The 16,649-nt window shown below is 36.3% G+C and overlaps 1 protein-coding gene and 1 pseudogene across 1 annotated transcript in view; both read left to right on the top strand.

Moving 5' to 3' along the window:
• The window catches only part of LOC126765715 (craniofacial development protein 2-like), a 358,631-nt gene that overhangs the window by 40,286 nt on the left and 301,696 nt on the right, over positions 1–16,649 (top strand). The window lies entirely within an intron of this gene.
• On the top strand, positions 5,749–5,951 carry LOC126766318 (small nucleolar RNA U3; annotated as a pseudogene).

Here is a 16,649-nt window from a genome sequence, read left to right as displayed (position 1 = left end):
CACATCGAAGTCGACAACATATGGATCGTACCATATTCGCCACTGTTGTCTAATTCACATTCAAAAGTCATGTCAATGTTACGTATTGCAGTTTGGTGTAATCGATAAAATACGTGTGTAAATACGTCACCAAAGGAAGCAACATGGCGGTTACTGATCTTGAACGATACGGTCGATACGTGAACTGCAATAAAGCGCTTTGTATGATATTTACTTTTGCGATTCATGAACGTTTTCCGACTGTTGTGCGTCTCGCAGTTAATTTGGAGAATGACCAAATAGTCTATTTCAACACAGAGAATACAGTACAGATAGAGAAAACACCCCCAGCAACAAATTTAACATTTACGAGTTTTTCTCAACTTTCGTCAGTGAACCGTTTGCGAGAACTTGCTCTATTCGGAAATATCTTGATATTATACATACAATTACAATTAAAATTGCTGGAACATGATAATCACTGGAATGAAGTTCGCACACTTTTCGCAATGATCAGCCATCAAATTAGTGTCAATTATGGAATACGAACAAAAATGACATTGCCGAAGACATTTTACATCGTATTCGCTAAGAATTGGAAATGGGTAAATTCCGGTTGATACTTCCGGTGGTTTGATATCAATTCCATCTTCCCTTTATAAATTCACCAAAGATGAACTCATCACGAATATTCGGACATTGGACAAATTATCGTAACTACAATTCTTTAAGTGCACGCGCAATGTTAGCTGCCAAAAATACCGATGTTGTTGACTTAAACTGGAAGATTCAAAGTCAAATTCCGGGAGACTTGCGCTCATACAAATTGATCGATCGTGGCATTTCTAAATCCTTTGAATAGGCTTGGTATGCCACCGCATCATTTGCGTCTCAAAGTTGGATCTGTCGTTATTATGTTCCACAATCTTCAGGCGCCGAAACTGTGTAATGGAACCTGACAGATTGTGACGCAGCTATCGAATACAAAGGGGCAGAATGCTTGATTCTACGAATTCCTCTGAGTTCTAACGATTTGTCATTTCAGTTCAAAAGTATTCAGTTTCCAGTGAAAATTGCATTTGAGATACAAGGATAGACGCATAGTGTATGGTATACATTTGGAAATGCTATGTTTTTCACTCGGCCAGATATACGTGGCCTGCTCACGAGTTGGAAAACCATCTTTTCTATACACCGGAACAGAAACCAAAAAATGTTGTTTATCAAGCTGCGATATATTGCAAAAAAAAGTGAAATGATAAATTCAACTTTTTCATTTCTGAACACATAATTTCACGCAGGACAACGACTGCGGGGTCAGCTAGTATTATATAAAATAAATGTAGGCAATAAAATAAATGTGTACATACAAACGAATTAGTAATGTGTCAGTGGATATAAAAGCGCAAATTTAATTTTATATCGAGAAAATACCTATTTGAGACAGTGGTAATTTTAAACTTTAAACGGGAATATCTCCAAAACTTTAAGCTTCTTGCGGCTATAACTATGTATATTCTCGGGTTAGAGAATTTCCTCTACCCGACCATACCCATTTTATTCCCGAAATCCTGGAACGGTATATTAAAGTTTTTTCAAAAGAACTATGAACACCCCGGTGTTGGACCGGCCAGGGATATCTTTTTTAAAGCGCGGCCGAGGGCCCCCAGTGCAGAAAGTAGTTCCGACATAAAAGAACTATGAATACCCCATTGTTGGACCAACCAGGGTTATTTTTTTTAAGCGCGGCCGATGGTCACCAGTGCAGAAAGTAGCTCGACACAAAAGAACTATGAATACCCCAGTGTTGGACCAACCAGGGTTATTTTTTTTGAAAAGCGGCCGAAGGCCCTAACACCAAAAGTAGTTTGACACAAAAGAACTATGAACACCCCGGTGTTGGACTGACCAGGGTTATGTTTTTTTAAGGCGCGGCCGAAGGCCTCCAGTGCAGAAAGTAGTTCGAAACAAAAGAACTATGAACACTCCGGAGTTGGACCGACCAGGGTTATTTTTTTTTTTAAGCGCGGCCGAAGCCCACCAGAAAGTAGCTCGCCGACTTTGCATTGCCGGCCTTCAGCCGCGCTTCAAAAAAATCACCCTGGTTGGACCAATACCTAGGTGTCTTAACTTCTTGCGCGTTGAACTTCTTTTTGCGTTGGCGGCTTTCGGCTGCACTTCAAAAAAATAACCCTGGCCGATCCAACACCGGGATTTATCAAGATAATCAAAATTCTGAAAGATGTTACATTACTCATCGCACGATTATAAATATTGTGGGTAAATTTTAGAATAGCATTCCCCCGATTTCGGCATCAAAATGGAGTTAAAACAGGTCAATCTAGAAAATATATTCATATAGCGGTTTTAGAGATATTTGCATTTAAAGTTAAAAATTCAACTTTTTAAAATGCGTGTGTCTCCTAGTTATAAATAATTTTACACTTATATTTTTAACTTTCATATCTACTAACACCTTACTAATTCGTTTCTAACCATTTATTTTTTATTAAATAATACCAAAATAACTTTTCTTCAACATTTTACTTTTGTAGAGTTGCATACTAACTAATAACCGGTTTTGCCTTACGTGCACATTTTACAAAACCACAAAAATTAAGAAAACAAATAATAACCCAATGACAGGAAATAAATAACACATTAATAGTTTTTCGCATAGAACTTCTTTCAAATAATCCTGGTTGCACCAACAACACGGCGTGTTCAGTTCTTTCACGTTGAACTCCTTTTTGCGTTATAGCCCTGACAGACGACAGCGCTAATATGCATTAGCGGGGTTAATTTACATTTACTTGCGCATTTGACCCATGTCAATGCAAGTTTGTAATACACAAGAATTTCGTACATTTAGCTGCATTTTAAAGCACGCCCAACGATTGGAATTAAAGTGTGCTATGCCCAATCCATAAAAAAGGAGACCCCACAATCTGCGCCAACTACCGTGGGATTAGCCTTCTCAAAATCGCATATAAAGTTCTATCGAGCGTATTGTGTGAAAGATTAAAGCCCACCATCAACAAACTGATAGGACCTTATCAGTGTGGCTTTAGACCTGGCAAATCAACAACCGACCAGATATTTACCATGGGCCAAATTTTGGAAAAGACTCGTGAAAGGAGAGCCGACACACACCACACCACGAGAAGGAGCTGCCTTTATGCCGCGATGTCTGAATTTCGTACCCCCGCAAAACTAATACGGCTGTGTAAACTGACGTTGAGCAACACCAAAAGCTCCATCAGGATCGGGAAGGACCTCTCCGAGCCGTTCGATACCAAAAGAGGTTTCAGACAAGGCGACTCCCTTTCGTGCGACTTCTTCAATCTGCTGCTGGAGAAAATAATTCGAGCTGCAGAACTTAATCGAGCAGGTACAATTTTTTATAAGAGTGTACAGCTGCTGGCGTATGCCGATGATATTGATATCATCGGCCTTAACACCCGCGCCGTTAGTTCTGCTTTCTCCAGACTGGACAAGGAAGTCAAATGGGAAGGCAAATAGGTCTGGTAGTGAACGAGGGCAAGACGAAATATCTCCTGTCATCAAACAAACAGTCGTCGCACTCGCGACTTGGCACTCACGTCACTGTTGACAACTCTCAATGTGTTTTACGTGGGATCCTGCTTATGAAAGCTTAACTCCACGGTGCTCAAAAGCACAACGGATCAATACAATGCGTCGATCAGCGCCCTGAAAATTGGGTAAGGATTTTCAGTACCAATTGGCAGTGCGGTAAGGACACACTAACCACCTTGGTAGGGCTCGAGGCCCATCTAAAACCTCTGCCGTACTTTGCGTCCGGCACCCGGTTGCAATGCAACTCCACATCAGTCAGTTCTTCCCGCGATTTGGGTTTTAACCACAGCCAAGACGAATCTCCACAAAGGGCCAAACCCAATGAGCAGACTGGAACGAACTCCAGGGACTACTGCTCCCCGTGGTACCAGGTTAAAGTCTTTGGTATTGACCTTGTAGCCGAAACTACGACCAGTTGAGCCTCCAAACAGCCCTGGACTGGTGGCCAGGATCTTAGTCGCCTCTTACGACAGGCATGCCTTACCGCGGGTATATTCGGTTTCCCCTCGAACCCGGAGGGGTCCCCCGTACCCGCAGGGGGACGTCACTGTTGACAGTCATAACTTTGAAGTTGTAGATAATTTCGTCTATCTTGGAACCAGCGTAAACACCACCAATAATGTCAGCCTAGAAATCCAACGCAGGATAACTCTTGCCAACAGGTGCTACTTCGGACTGAGTAGGCAATTGAGAAGCAAAGTCCTCTCTCGACAAACAAAAACCAAACTCTATAAGTCACTCATAATTTCCGTCCTGCTATATGGTGCAGAGACTTGGACGATGTCAACAACTGATGAGTCGACGTTGGGAGTTTTCGTGAGAAAAGTTCTACTAAAGATTTATGGTCCTTTGCGCGTTGGCCACGGCGAATATCGCATCCGATGGAACGATGAACTGTACGAGATATACGACGACATTGACATAGTTCAGCGGATTAAAAGACAGCGGCTCCCTGGCTAGGTCATGTTGTCCGAATGGACGAAAACACTCCAGCTCTGAAAGTATTCAGCGCTGTACCCGCCGGAGGAAGCAGAAGAAGAAAAACACCTTCACTCCGTTGGAAGGACCAAGTGGAGAAGGACCTGGCTACGCTTGGAATGTCCAATTGGGGCCACGTAACAAAAAGAAGAAACGACTGGCGCGCTGTTGTTAACTCGGCTATAATCGCGTAAGCGGTGTCTACGCCAATTAAGAAGAAGAAGAAGCTGCATTTACCGAATTTGAGTAGGCAACACTGCTCAAAAATGGTCGATTTTTGCTATTTTTTGACAGATGTCGCTTGAAACTGCTGCCTCTTTTGCGTTTACAGCATCAGAGGTAAGCAGTTTTATATAGCTAATTAAATTATGTGCAAGTATATTAACAAAAACAAATTTTAATATTTCTAGATGGCAGACAATAAACAACGCAGTTTGCTATCCATTTTTCAAATATTCTTAACTTTTTCGCAAACTTTTTCCGCATTACAACCAATTATTTCTTTTAATTTCACTCTATTATCTTTTAACGTAGTTAATAACAAACGAATTTTTTCGTTAAATTTGATTTTCCAGAAATACCAAAATTTCTATTAATAATTTTCTTATTCATTTTTATTTCACTTTTTTGAGTTATACTTCTTATACGAGTTCGGAAAAGGTTGCGATAGATTCAGGTCGCGCAACCTTGCTCAATATGAATCTACGCAACCTTGTCTGCGAAGATGTTCGAGCAGCAAGCGAAGCGGTAACAATCGCCGATCGTTTGTTTGTTTCTTTCGGCACAGCTCGGCTTTTCTACCAACAACACAATGTTGCCATGCTTATGCTGTTCTTGTTTTTGTAGAACAATGTTTCAATTTTTGGTTGGTGACATATTCAATTAAAAAATCAATTCTGTTGGGATTCGAACCTACGTGCTCGTCGTCACTTTTGAAGCGCTTACCACCAACACCACCATTGACACTTGAATTGCGTTGTCCTAATTATGGTTTGGTTATGCATGAAAGAAATATACAATGGATCGCCGATTGTTACGTCTTTCCTTGCTGCTGCTGCGCATATGTATGTTTGTATGCTTGTGCACTATTGAAGTTATGCTTCTTTTTATTTCGTTTGTCTTTCATTTCTGCGAATTCTCAACTATTTTGCGTATATTTTGGTTGAAATACCCTGCGTTGGCCGTTGAAAAATTAAGGCTATACTTTACAGGATAATTTCTGTAGTTAGTCTTCATTTACATTTTTTGGAAATCGACCCGCGATGACGAGGTATATCGGTTTATCTGACAGCGTGAGGTTTAAGAAGTTCATTTCTAATTTTGTCTTGTGGCATATTAGAAATGATGTTTCTTCGAAAATCGTTCGCTTACAACGGATAAAACGACTTCTGAGTGGTGATTTTAATGAATAAATTCCTTTTGGTTGAAATACTCTGCGTTGGCCGTTGAAAAGTTAAGACTATACTTCTCAGGATCATTCATTCCTTTCATTCCTTCAAAGAAATTAATGATCTTTAGAAATATGCATATTTGCATTATTTCGTTGTCATTTCCATATTCGTAGCAATAGAATTTCTATGGCATAAGTAAAGTAATGGCCTCCGATTGTCACCCCTTGCCGCTGTAGCAGCTTCGCCTACAAACATGCGTAAATATGTATGTATGTATACGTATGATCGTGAATACATATCGACGCAGATTTTTGCGAGAAGTACCAGATAGTTGTGCAATTTATGATTTTTGGCTTTTGCCATCGTCGCGAAAAGACGACTAGTTGGCAAAGGCAAGCTCGGGGAGATGTTGCGGCCTCTGTTTTTATGAACGAAGCGAGATCGCTTGTGGAATTTGCGCTTGCGTTCATGAATGAAATCGTTTTTGTAGTAAAATGTACTACACTTGTTCTTCGCCAATTTGGCTGCCATATTGTCTTGTGAAGATCAATTTTTTGTTGGTGACATATTCATATGTGTACGCATATGTATGTTTGTATGCTTGTGCATGATTTGTTTGGCAATGTATGCAAATATATGTACATATAAGTACAACGAAGAGACAGAACTACTTTTCAGGTCAAAGTTCTTTCATTTAGACTTTGCTTTATTCTTCATTTTATGTGCATAATAAATTTATTATATGTGAACTTAAGTTTTCTAGTTTTCTTTCATACAAAATAATATGCATTTCTTGGAATATCCCTAAGAAGTATAACTTCATCCGCGCGTAGGGACTCCACGCACCTTTTTTTTTAAATAAATAAACAAATTTCTGCTTCAAAGAAAAAGTAACCCTGGCCGATCGTACACCGAGATTTATCAAGGTAATGAAAATTCTGAAAGATTTTACATAACTCGTCACACGGTAATGCATTTTGATTACAAAGTATTGTAACACAAATTTTTTTTCTTGCTTTCAACCATTTTCTTATTGTATCAATAAATGGATTTTAACGAAAGTTAAAATTGGAATTTAAGTTATTTGTGAACTATTTAATACAAAACAAATGTATAGAACCGAATTAGTGTATATCTTTGCAGTATTTAATATGAAATAAATGAGTAGAAACGATTTAGTGTAGTGTTAGTAGATATAAAAGTTAAAAATATAAGTGTAAAATTCACTATAAATCGGAGAAACACGCATTTTAAATAGTTTAATTTTTGAACTTTAAATGTAAATATCTCAAAAACCAAAGTCAGTGGCAACTTTTCATACTTATTTTCTTGTTCTCCTTTATCTGTACATGCCTATTTTAACCCCGAAACCGGGGATGCTATTCTAAATCCCAACCAATTTGTCGAGTCAATTGGAAATTGGAACCAGAAATTATCATATAATCGGACCACTCTGAAAGACACTTGAAGAGGAAAGGAACAATATATCGAGCGAGTGCTGTACAACCTTAGTTCAATCAATGCCAAAACGATTACAAGCAGTTAGGATTTCTAAGGGATTCCCGACGTAATACTAATTTAACATATACTTTTGTTTTCGTTATTATACCCTGAACAGGGTATATTAAGTTTGTCACGAAGTTTGTAACACCCAGAACGAAGCGTCACAGACCCTGTAAAATATTTGTATATATAAATGATCAGTATTTTGAGATAAGTCGATTTAGCCATGCCCGTCTGTCTGTCTGTCTGTATATATACGAACTAGTCCCTCATCGTTCTAAAATTTTGAAAACGCCATTTGCTCTCCAAGGAGCTGCTCATTTGTCGGAACTGCCGATGTCGACTACTATAACATATAGCTGCAATACAAACTGAACGTTCAGAATCAAGTTTTTGTATGGAAAACTTTTGTATTTGACAAGATATATTCACAAAATCTGGTATAGATTATTGGGTAAATTTTAGAATAGCATCCCCCGATTTCGGGGTTAAAATGAGTATGTACGGATAGAGGAGGTTCTCCAGATCAAGAATATATATATGTACATATGGTTGCCACTGACTTATGGTGTTTGAGATATTCGCATTTAAAGTTCAAAAATTAAACTATTCAAAATGCGTGTTTCTCCTATTTATAATGAATTTTATAGCTATATTTTTAACTTTTATATCCACTTACACTTCACTAATTCGTTTCTAACCATTTATTTTTTATTAAATAATACCAAAATAACTTTTCTTCAACATTTAACTTTTGTTCAATTATTTTTGTTCACACAATAACAAAAGGGTTGCATTCTAACTAATAATCAGTGCTACCTTACGTTCATATTTAACAGAAGAACCAAAAGAAATAAGGAAAACAAACATTACCCCAAAGACAGGAAATATATAACACCAGAAAGTAGCTCGCCGACTTTGCATTGCCGGCCTTCGGTCGCGCTTCAAAAAAAAATAACCCTCGGTCGGACCAATACCTGGGCGTGCTCAGTTCTTTTGCGTTGAACTCCTTTTTGCGCTGGCGGCCTTCGGCAGCACTTCAAAAAAATAACCCTGGCCGATCTAACAAAAGATTTAATAAGACAATGAGAATTCTGAAAGGTTTTACATTATAGCCCTGAAAGACGAGCAAAATTAATACGCATTAAGCAACGTTAATGTGCATTGAAATTTTATGGTGACAGACGGCAGACTTGCGCATTTAGACAGCTGGTAGTGAAATTTGTTTATTTATTAAAAAAAAAAAAACAAGTGAAATAAAAGTGTGCGAAAAAGTTAAGAATATTGGAAAAATAGATAGCAAACTGTGCGTTGTTTATTTTCTGCAATCTAAAAATATTAAAATTTGGCGCTTTAAGCAACGCTAATGCGCATTGAAATTTTATGGTGACAGACGCCAGACTTGTGCATTTGGACAGCTGATAGTGAAATTTGTTTATTTATTAAAACAAAAAGTGAAATGAAAGTGTGTGAAAAAGTGAAGAATATTGGAAAAATGGATAGCAAACTGTGCGCTGTTTATTTTCTGCTATCTAAAAATATTAAAATTTGTTTTTGTAATATACTTGAACATAATTTAATTAGCAATACAAAAACTGTTTACCTCTGAAGCTGTAAACACAAACAAGGCGGCAGATTTCAAGCGACATCTGTCAAACGATAGCAAAAATCTGTCATTTTTAACTAATGTTGCCTACTAAATTCAGCCAAATGCACGAAATTCTTGAGCATTACAAACTCTCATTCACATGGGTCAAATGGGCAAATAAATGTAAATTAAGCCCGATAATGCATATTAGCGCTGTCGTCTGTCAGGGCTATTACTCATCACACGATAATGAATTTAGTTATGACGTCATAATCTTTCTTTTTTCTTATTTTTATTCCATTACAACATATGGTAACACTAATTTTTTGCTTGTTTACAACCATTTCTAAATTTCATGAATAAATGGATAACTAAAGTTTGATAAGGAATTAAAGTTATTTTTGCACTATTTATTACAAAATAAATTATTAGAAACGAATTAGTAAAGTGTTAGTGGATATAAAAGTTAAAAAGCATTATAAATCTGAGAAACACGCATTTTAAATAGTTGATTTTTTGAACTTTAAATGCAAATACTTCAAAAACCATGTCAGCGGCAACTATATATTCATATATATATATTCTTGATCTGGAGGACCTCCCCTATCCGTACATACCCATCTTAACCCCGAAATCGGCGGATGTTATTCTAAATCTCAGCCGGCTATTCATATAAACGCCGCGAGACAGTTTGTTATTACTTACTTTTTAAACTAAATAAGATGTATGAATATTGAAATATTACTATTAAAATCAATTATTCTTTTATCGTACCAGCATCTTGAAGTGTTTCTTTAAACTCAAGATGCCTCAACTATTAATATTCCAAATAGCGCTCATAAGATAGTTTAATTTACAAATAATTTCCTTCCGTAGCTTTACAAAGCAATACACATTAAACTTATTATCTCAATCAACGGTTGATTCGTAAATATTCGATCGCTTTTTTGTTCTATGTTCCGTAGCACGGTATTTCGACAGGCAATCGGAGCTGTCTCGCCAATAGAGACAATGACAAGAACTATCTCGATATGAAGTTTCCACCGCATGCTGCAACTGCTTGATATAATTTTGCTCTGTTGTCTAAAAGTGTAAACACAATGGCTACGACAGACTGCAGCGGCACGACGATGAACTGAAAACGTCGTTGTTCATCTTACTACATGTACATTTTGAGAAGCAACAAGAACACAATGGCCGGCATGTACACAAAACAACGCAGTTGTCCATTTTGTATGTACACAATTTTGTTGTGGCCATACTAATACCTTTCACTTCAATGAAATTTTAATATTTTGTTCAAAGTGAAATTTTTTATGCAAAAAATAAGTAAATAGGTCAATATTTTTGCTTTAAATTATCAATTGTTATTACAAATGATATAATAGAGCTATAATATAGCTATTTTATGCTTTTATTTGTAAAATAACATCAGGTTTGTTAGAGCTGTGAATCATTTTACATTTTACATATTAGTAGCATCACCACTCTACCTCCTTTTTCTATCTTCCATTCTACTGTCAACTCTACTGTCGTCCTACTGTCGTTGGCAAAAATAGGAGCAAATTGAAGTTAGCGAGAACGACAACTGTCGGCCTGCAGTCGTGTAGTCGTGCAGCTGTCAAAATAACACTGCCCATAAGAACGTGTGTATTTTAATATTTGACAGATGTAGTTTGCAGTCTGTCGTAGCCATTGTGTTTACACTTTAAGCGTGCGATTCTGGGGCTGGCTTTATAGCGGGATTCTGTCACCAGTCTCTAGTCTCTATTTGAGACATTTTGAGGTAAAATCTCAATTTGTGACTAGTTACTATTCACTAAACCAGTGGTGCGCACGCCTCAATACTACTACATTTAACGTTTGCAGCCGCTTTCGTGTGTGTGATATTTTTCGCAGTAGCAGAATTATCAGTCAAACACGCCACTGCACTAAACAGTCTCTAGCGTTAGGCTCAAGATATTGACTCAAACTTGAGACCTGGTAATTAGCAGGTCACAAAACCAAAAAGAACTCTTGTCTGCCATTTTGAATATACTGAATAGAGACCATCACATATATTAATCGATTGTAATTATTTTTTATTTTGTAAGCAACTCAAACACGAAAAGGTTAAAAATAAACCAATTTAACATAAATTTCGTAAATATTATAAGACAGAGTTAACATAAATTTTTATTTTTATTGGAAATTATGGCTTTTTTGACTATGTTATAAAAAATTTACCTTATTCACATTTTTCTCTTCAAATTAATTAATTTACACTATAATCTTTTAAATAAATCCACATTTAACACTATTAGCAGGTTTTTTATTTAAAAAATCTTTATTTTAAAATCTTTATTTTAAAAATTACATTTTACACTCGTTTGAACCTCATTTGTTTACCAAAAATTACGAAGAAATGGAGCGCTGCCATGTGATGACAAGGCAATTCGCTGAAATTCCTCTTTTTCGCAAAAATTCAAAATTTATCAATTTTATAACGAAAACTTAAATTTTGTTTGAATATGAGTGCATAATAACCAAAGAATATAACCACTTTATAACAAAAAGTCAATATATTTTTTTATTTTTAACACAGAAAGGAGTACTACGCGAAAGTACTTTAGTCACCCCGGGTATTCGTTCGGCCAGAGTTATTTTTTAAGAGCGCGGCCAAAGGCCGCCAACGCAGAAAGGAGTACTACGCGAAAGTACATACTTCAGTCACATAAATTGCGTATTACACATATACATATGTAGAAAGTATTTTTTTATAGTTATTATAGAAAAAAGAATGACGCGATAAAACAAACAAAGAAAAATTGTTAAAAATCCTACATTATTACTGTTTAAAATGTGGCAAGGCTCGTTTTCCTCATAATTGTAAGCAATCTAACCTTTCAACGATGAGTCTGCTAAGTGATTTTTAAATTAATAAATTTAGGTAAAATATAGCAAAATATAAGTGAAATGTAAGCTTATTTCAAAGCTTAGAGTGTGTATTTAAATATACAAAGTGAAAAATGTGAATCATTTAGTGAAACATAGAGAAATAACATGTTTTCTTAGTGTAAAGTTTTGATCTTTTAATCGTGAATATTTTAAAAAATATTAGTAATTTTTACATTATTTTTGGGTATTCCTCCTCTGGAGAAGCTTCCCTATCCGTACATACCCCATTTATACGGAAATTCCTCCGCCAAAGTAATCGAAATCGTGCCCAGTCTCAAGTCTCTAAATTTGAGATTTTACGTTAGAAACAGTTTTTGAGACTTGAGACGATTTTGCTATTCTGTAAGTGACAGTCACAAAATCTTTTACATTTCAGTATTCAGAGATGTTTTTACACTACAATGAAAATAAATATGTCGATAACAAATATTAAAATTTCTATAACGTAGTCAAAAAACATAATTATCAATAAAAATAAAAATATATGTTCACTTTGTTTCATAATATTTACGAAATTTATGTAAAATTGATTTATTTTTAACCTTTTCGTGCTTGAGTTGCTTACAAAATAAAAAATAACTGCAATCGATTAATATCTGTGATGATCTCTATTCAGAATATTCAAAATGGCAGACAAGAGTTCTTTTTAGTTTTATGACCTGCTAACTAACAGGTTTCAAATTTGTGGTAATATTTTGAGACTAACGCTAGAGACTGTTTAGTGAATAGTAACAAGTCACAAATTGAGATTTTACCTCAATATGTCTCAAATAGAGACTAGAGACTGGTTACAGAATCCCGCTCTATATATATGAATATTTTCGATATTTTTATTGTCTTGAAACAAAAATAATGCATCGTTTTCTTTATTCAACTTGTTGGTAAAATCGTCGCAATATAAAAAAATTTGTTACATTATTTATATTATGGCATATAAAATTTTTTTGCGCAACTGCGGTTGATTTTTGTAGAGGTTATCTAATCCCCACTTGTGTGGGTGCCATCGAAGTCATCGAACGGTAGGGCGAGCTGTTTCTTCGGGTATTAGGCTATTAGAAGTATGCGGTTCATTGGGCATGCGAAGAGATGGTTAGAATTATGAGAGAATTCATTGCATGCTGAACATATATGGCGGGGTAGATTATGGATAGGAAGGAGTTTAACTTTTTACAGTCCCCAGAATGAAGTTGCGCAAAGACAACACTAGATTCTCGTTGCAACTCGAGCTTTTCGTTTGCAACTGGGAGTGGCTTGAGTCTCTAAGTAAATTTTGTGAAGCCCTCCCATTAGCTTTATAACAGTTACGGTGCGATTGGTCAGAGAAATAAAGCCAAGAGTTTTCTTGCTCGAGATAATTATGGGCAGATAGCCTGATACAGGGGTTAGAATAGGTCGCCAGGTTCTGCTATTTATCATACCATCACTAGCAGTGACAATATCGGGCTATTACAAGTGCCCATAATTCTGGTGGGGCTTTGTAATTCATGGTGTAGAATTTGCAGAATCGCCTATTTTTTCCGCCAACTCCATCCCCTACGATAGTTTGAAAGGCCAACGATCGAGATTTGCATTAAATTCGCTTAGTACCAAAGATTTTCGTCATAATAGCCCTGACAGACGACAGCGCTAATATGCATTAGCGGACTTAATTTACATTTATTTGCGCATTTGACCCATGTTAATGTAAGTTTGTAATGTGCAAGAATTTTGTCCATTTAGCTCAATTTCCCAAATTTGAGTAAGCAACACTGCTCAAAAATGACCGATTTGTGCTATTTTTTTGACAGATGTCGCTTGAAATCTGCCGCCTTGTTTGTGTTTACAGCTTCAGACGTAAACAGTTTTTATATTGCTAATTAAATTATGTGCAAGAATATCAACAAAAACAAATTTTAGTATTTTTAGATGGCAGAAAATATACAACGCACAGTTTGCTACCTATTTTTCCAATATTCTTAACTTTTCCGCACACATTTATTTCACTTTTTTTTTTTAAATAAATGAACGAATTTCACTATCAGCTGTCTAAAAGCACAAGTCTGCCGTTTGTCACCATAAAATTTCAATGCGCATTAGCGTTGCTTAAGGCGCATTAATTTTGCTCGTCTGTCAGGGCTATAAAATACCGCAGCTATGTTCAGAAGATATTCTGTTGGAAAGCATGTAACAGGAGGGATGTATATAATATATTAGCCCTCAGCACTCAAGAGGTAACTATCGCTCACCACCAGGTTGGCTGTGGAAACTCGATACACGGGACTTGTTTCTTAAGAAAATCACTTAAATGGTAGCGTTAAGGGTTTAATTTGGGGTTTGTAGAGTTGTTTAATAAATTCATATATTTTATATAAGATCACGAAAGAACATACGAGTAGAACCGGTCGCTTAATAATTTACGATGTTTAAAGACATTAGTCAAGCAATTGACTGGAGACTTCCACAGGCGTGCGACCGAGCCTTGAATTCAACCGCCGAATCTGATAACATCCGCCTAAATGGAAAGTTGCATAGCATTCTAACAGGAGTTAAAAAAGATTGCAAAGTCTGCTCCCAAAGGTATAAGCCACCAAACAATTTATTATTGTGACACTTGTCCCGACAAGCCGGGCATGCATCTATTTCTATCTTTATTTAATTATAAAGAGTAACGTTTGAAAAATTATCATCTTAAATATGTAAAGACACATCTAATATTAAAATATAAAAGTTTTATGTATTACTTTATGTGTGCAATAGTTTTAAGTTAGATATTAAGTTAAAGGTAAGAAATTCACCAAATACGCTACTAGACGCTTCGAGCTGCTGGTGCGCCGCGTGAAAAAGGTCCCGAGTGCAAAGGGTTGAATATTTCGAGCTCTGGTTGAATATCTGTACCGTGACATTCAGGGGTAGTATCCTTGCGATGATCAGATTGCGAGTTTTTTTGTTTGAGCTCCTGCTGACCCCCAGTTAGCCACTCGTTTGGAGTTGTGGTGCGGTGCGCGAACTAGGTGCCCAGCCATTGAGGCTATTGCCACATAGTTTTCTTAGGACGGCTCCATCTTTTGCATGTGCTACACCTAACCTAGCAGAGGTGGATGGAGCTTAAGCGCACAAACAGCCGAAAAATTCTTCCGAACCTAGGTTTTACTCAATGTCAGCACTCATCAAGAGGATGTGAGGCTGCTAAGAGTTGTTTCAATAATGACAATCTTAACCTAAAACTCCCGGATCCAAATAGGGTTAGATGTCGAAATATGTAACAGCCCTTGGCCGGAAAATCCGGGTCTATTCCGGTAACTGGCTGTCTTGGGAATTTAAGATTAGTTGTTCACAGTTATTTAAAGCGATATCTCTAGAATTTCACGCATATTTGGTGCATAATATTATCTACGAAGTCCTTTACTACATTATTAAAATACGTGAATGCAAACTGCATCATACCTACATACTCCCAATGTATGTGTCCTATTAAGGGATAATTATTTAGGAAGCAACAATACTGTTATCGAAATAAAACTTTGCGTAAATTCAGATTTTAAGTTATGACATCTCAGCTCTAAGTATTTTTGTTTTACGGACCATAACTGTTTAAGCCCCAATAACTGCGTCCAGTTATATTGTAAACTACTTGTATATCCAAGGGCAGTAAGGACAGTCTAACTGTAATCTTGTCATTGCAATTTTTTTGTCGGAACATGGCATCGCATATTTTTCTCTTTGTACCCTGCAAGACGGAGGTAACAGATTGCACAAACGCATTGAAATATTTCCAGCTGTTCACCAACACTATTACGGGGTATCTCAACAGGCAAAAATTTATTGTATATTAACTGCCAAATCTATTGCTCTTGCCCTTACCAAATCTGTATACGGGCATTTGTTATTAAATTATAATCATTTGCGAAAAAGCTCTTTAACTGTTTAAATTTTTATATGGATGAAAAAAATAATGTGGAAAAAAAAACAGGAGAAATAAATTTTTTTCTACAAATGTATATCTAGAAAAAAAAGGATTTTATATTTTCGGACCATAACAATTGTAGCATAAATTTTATATATCAATTAAAATAATAAATTTATTGTGAGCAATGATATTTTGATATATTCATATACTAGAGGACCCGTCCACGCTTTACTGTGGCTGATACATACATACTAGATAGTACTACTACTATCATCTATATCAGTGGTTCCCAAACTTATTTTGTCTACCGCCCACTTTGAGAATAATTATTTTTTTAGCGCCCCCATTTTTTCACCTATTTAAAAACCACTATAACTTCAAATTAATTATTGGGACCTATATATGTATATTAACGGAGAATTCTAAACGAAACTTTTACTATAACCAGCAACTTGAAACCTAAGCGCAGTAGGTAACATACAACGGCGCTTAGGTCTCAAATTAAATCTTACGGGCTCCACCTGCCAATAAGTATGATTATGGAAACACAACTTTATAGTATTAAAACAGAGAATATTTTATTAAAAATAAAACTAAAATAATCGATCCATATATAAAAACTAATGTGAAGGATGAATCTGATGCTCGACTGACAGTCGCAAGTCGCCACGTTCGGTAACAAGCAAACGATTTCTATTTTTAGTAAGCTGTGTTGTCACAGCACTAAATCCACGTTCACACAAATATGACGATGGGAATGCTATCAAGAATCGTTGAACGATTGACCACA

Source organism: Bactrocera neohumeralis, unplaced genomic scaffold, assembly GCF_024586455.1.
Source record: "Bactrocera neohumeralis isolate Rockhampton unplaced genomic scaffold, APGP_CSIRO_Bneo_wtdbg2-racon-allhic-juicebox.fasta_v2 cluster11, whole genome shotgun sequence".
Lineage (NCBI taxonomy): Eukaryota > Metazoa > Arthropoda > Insecta > Diptera > Tephritidae > Bactrocera > Bactrocera neohumeralis.
Note: the sequence above shows the minus strand (reverse complement) of the source record. Positions and strands in the feature narration are given on the sequence as shown.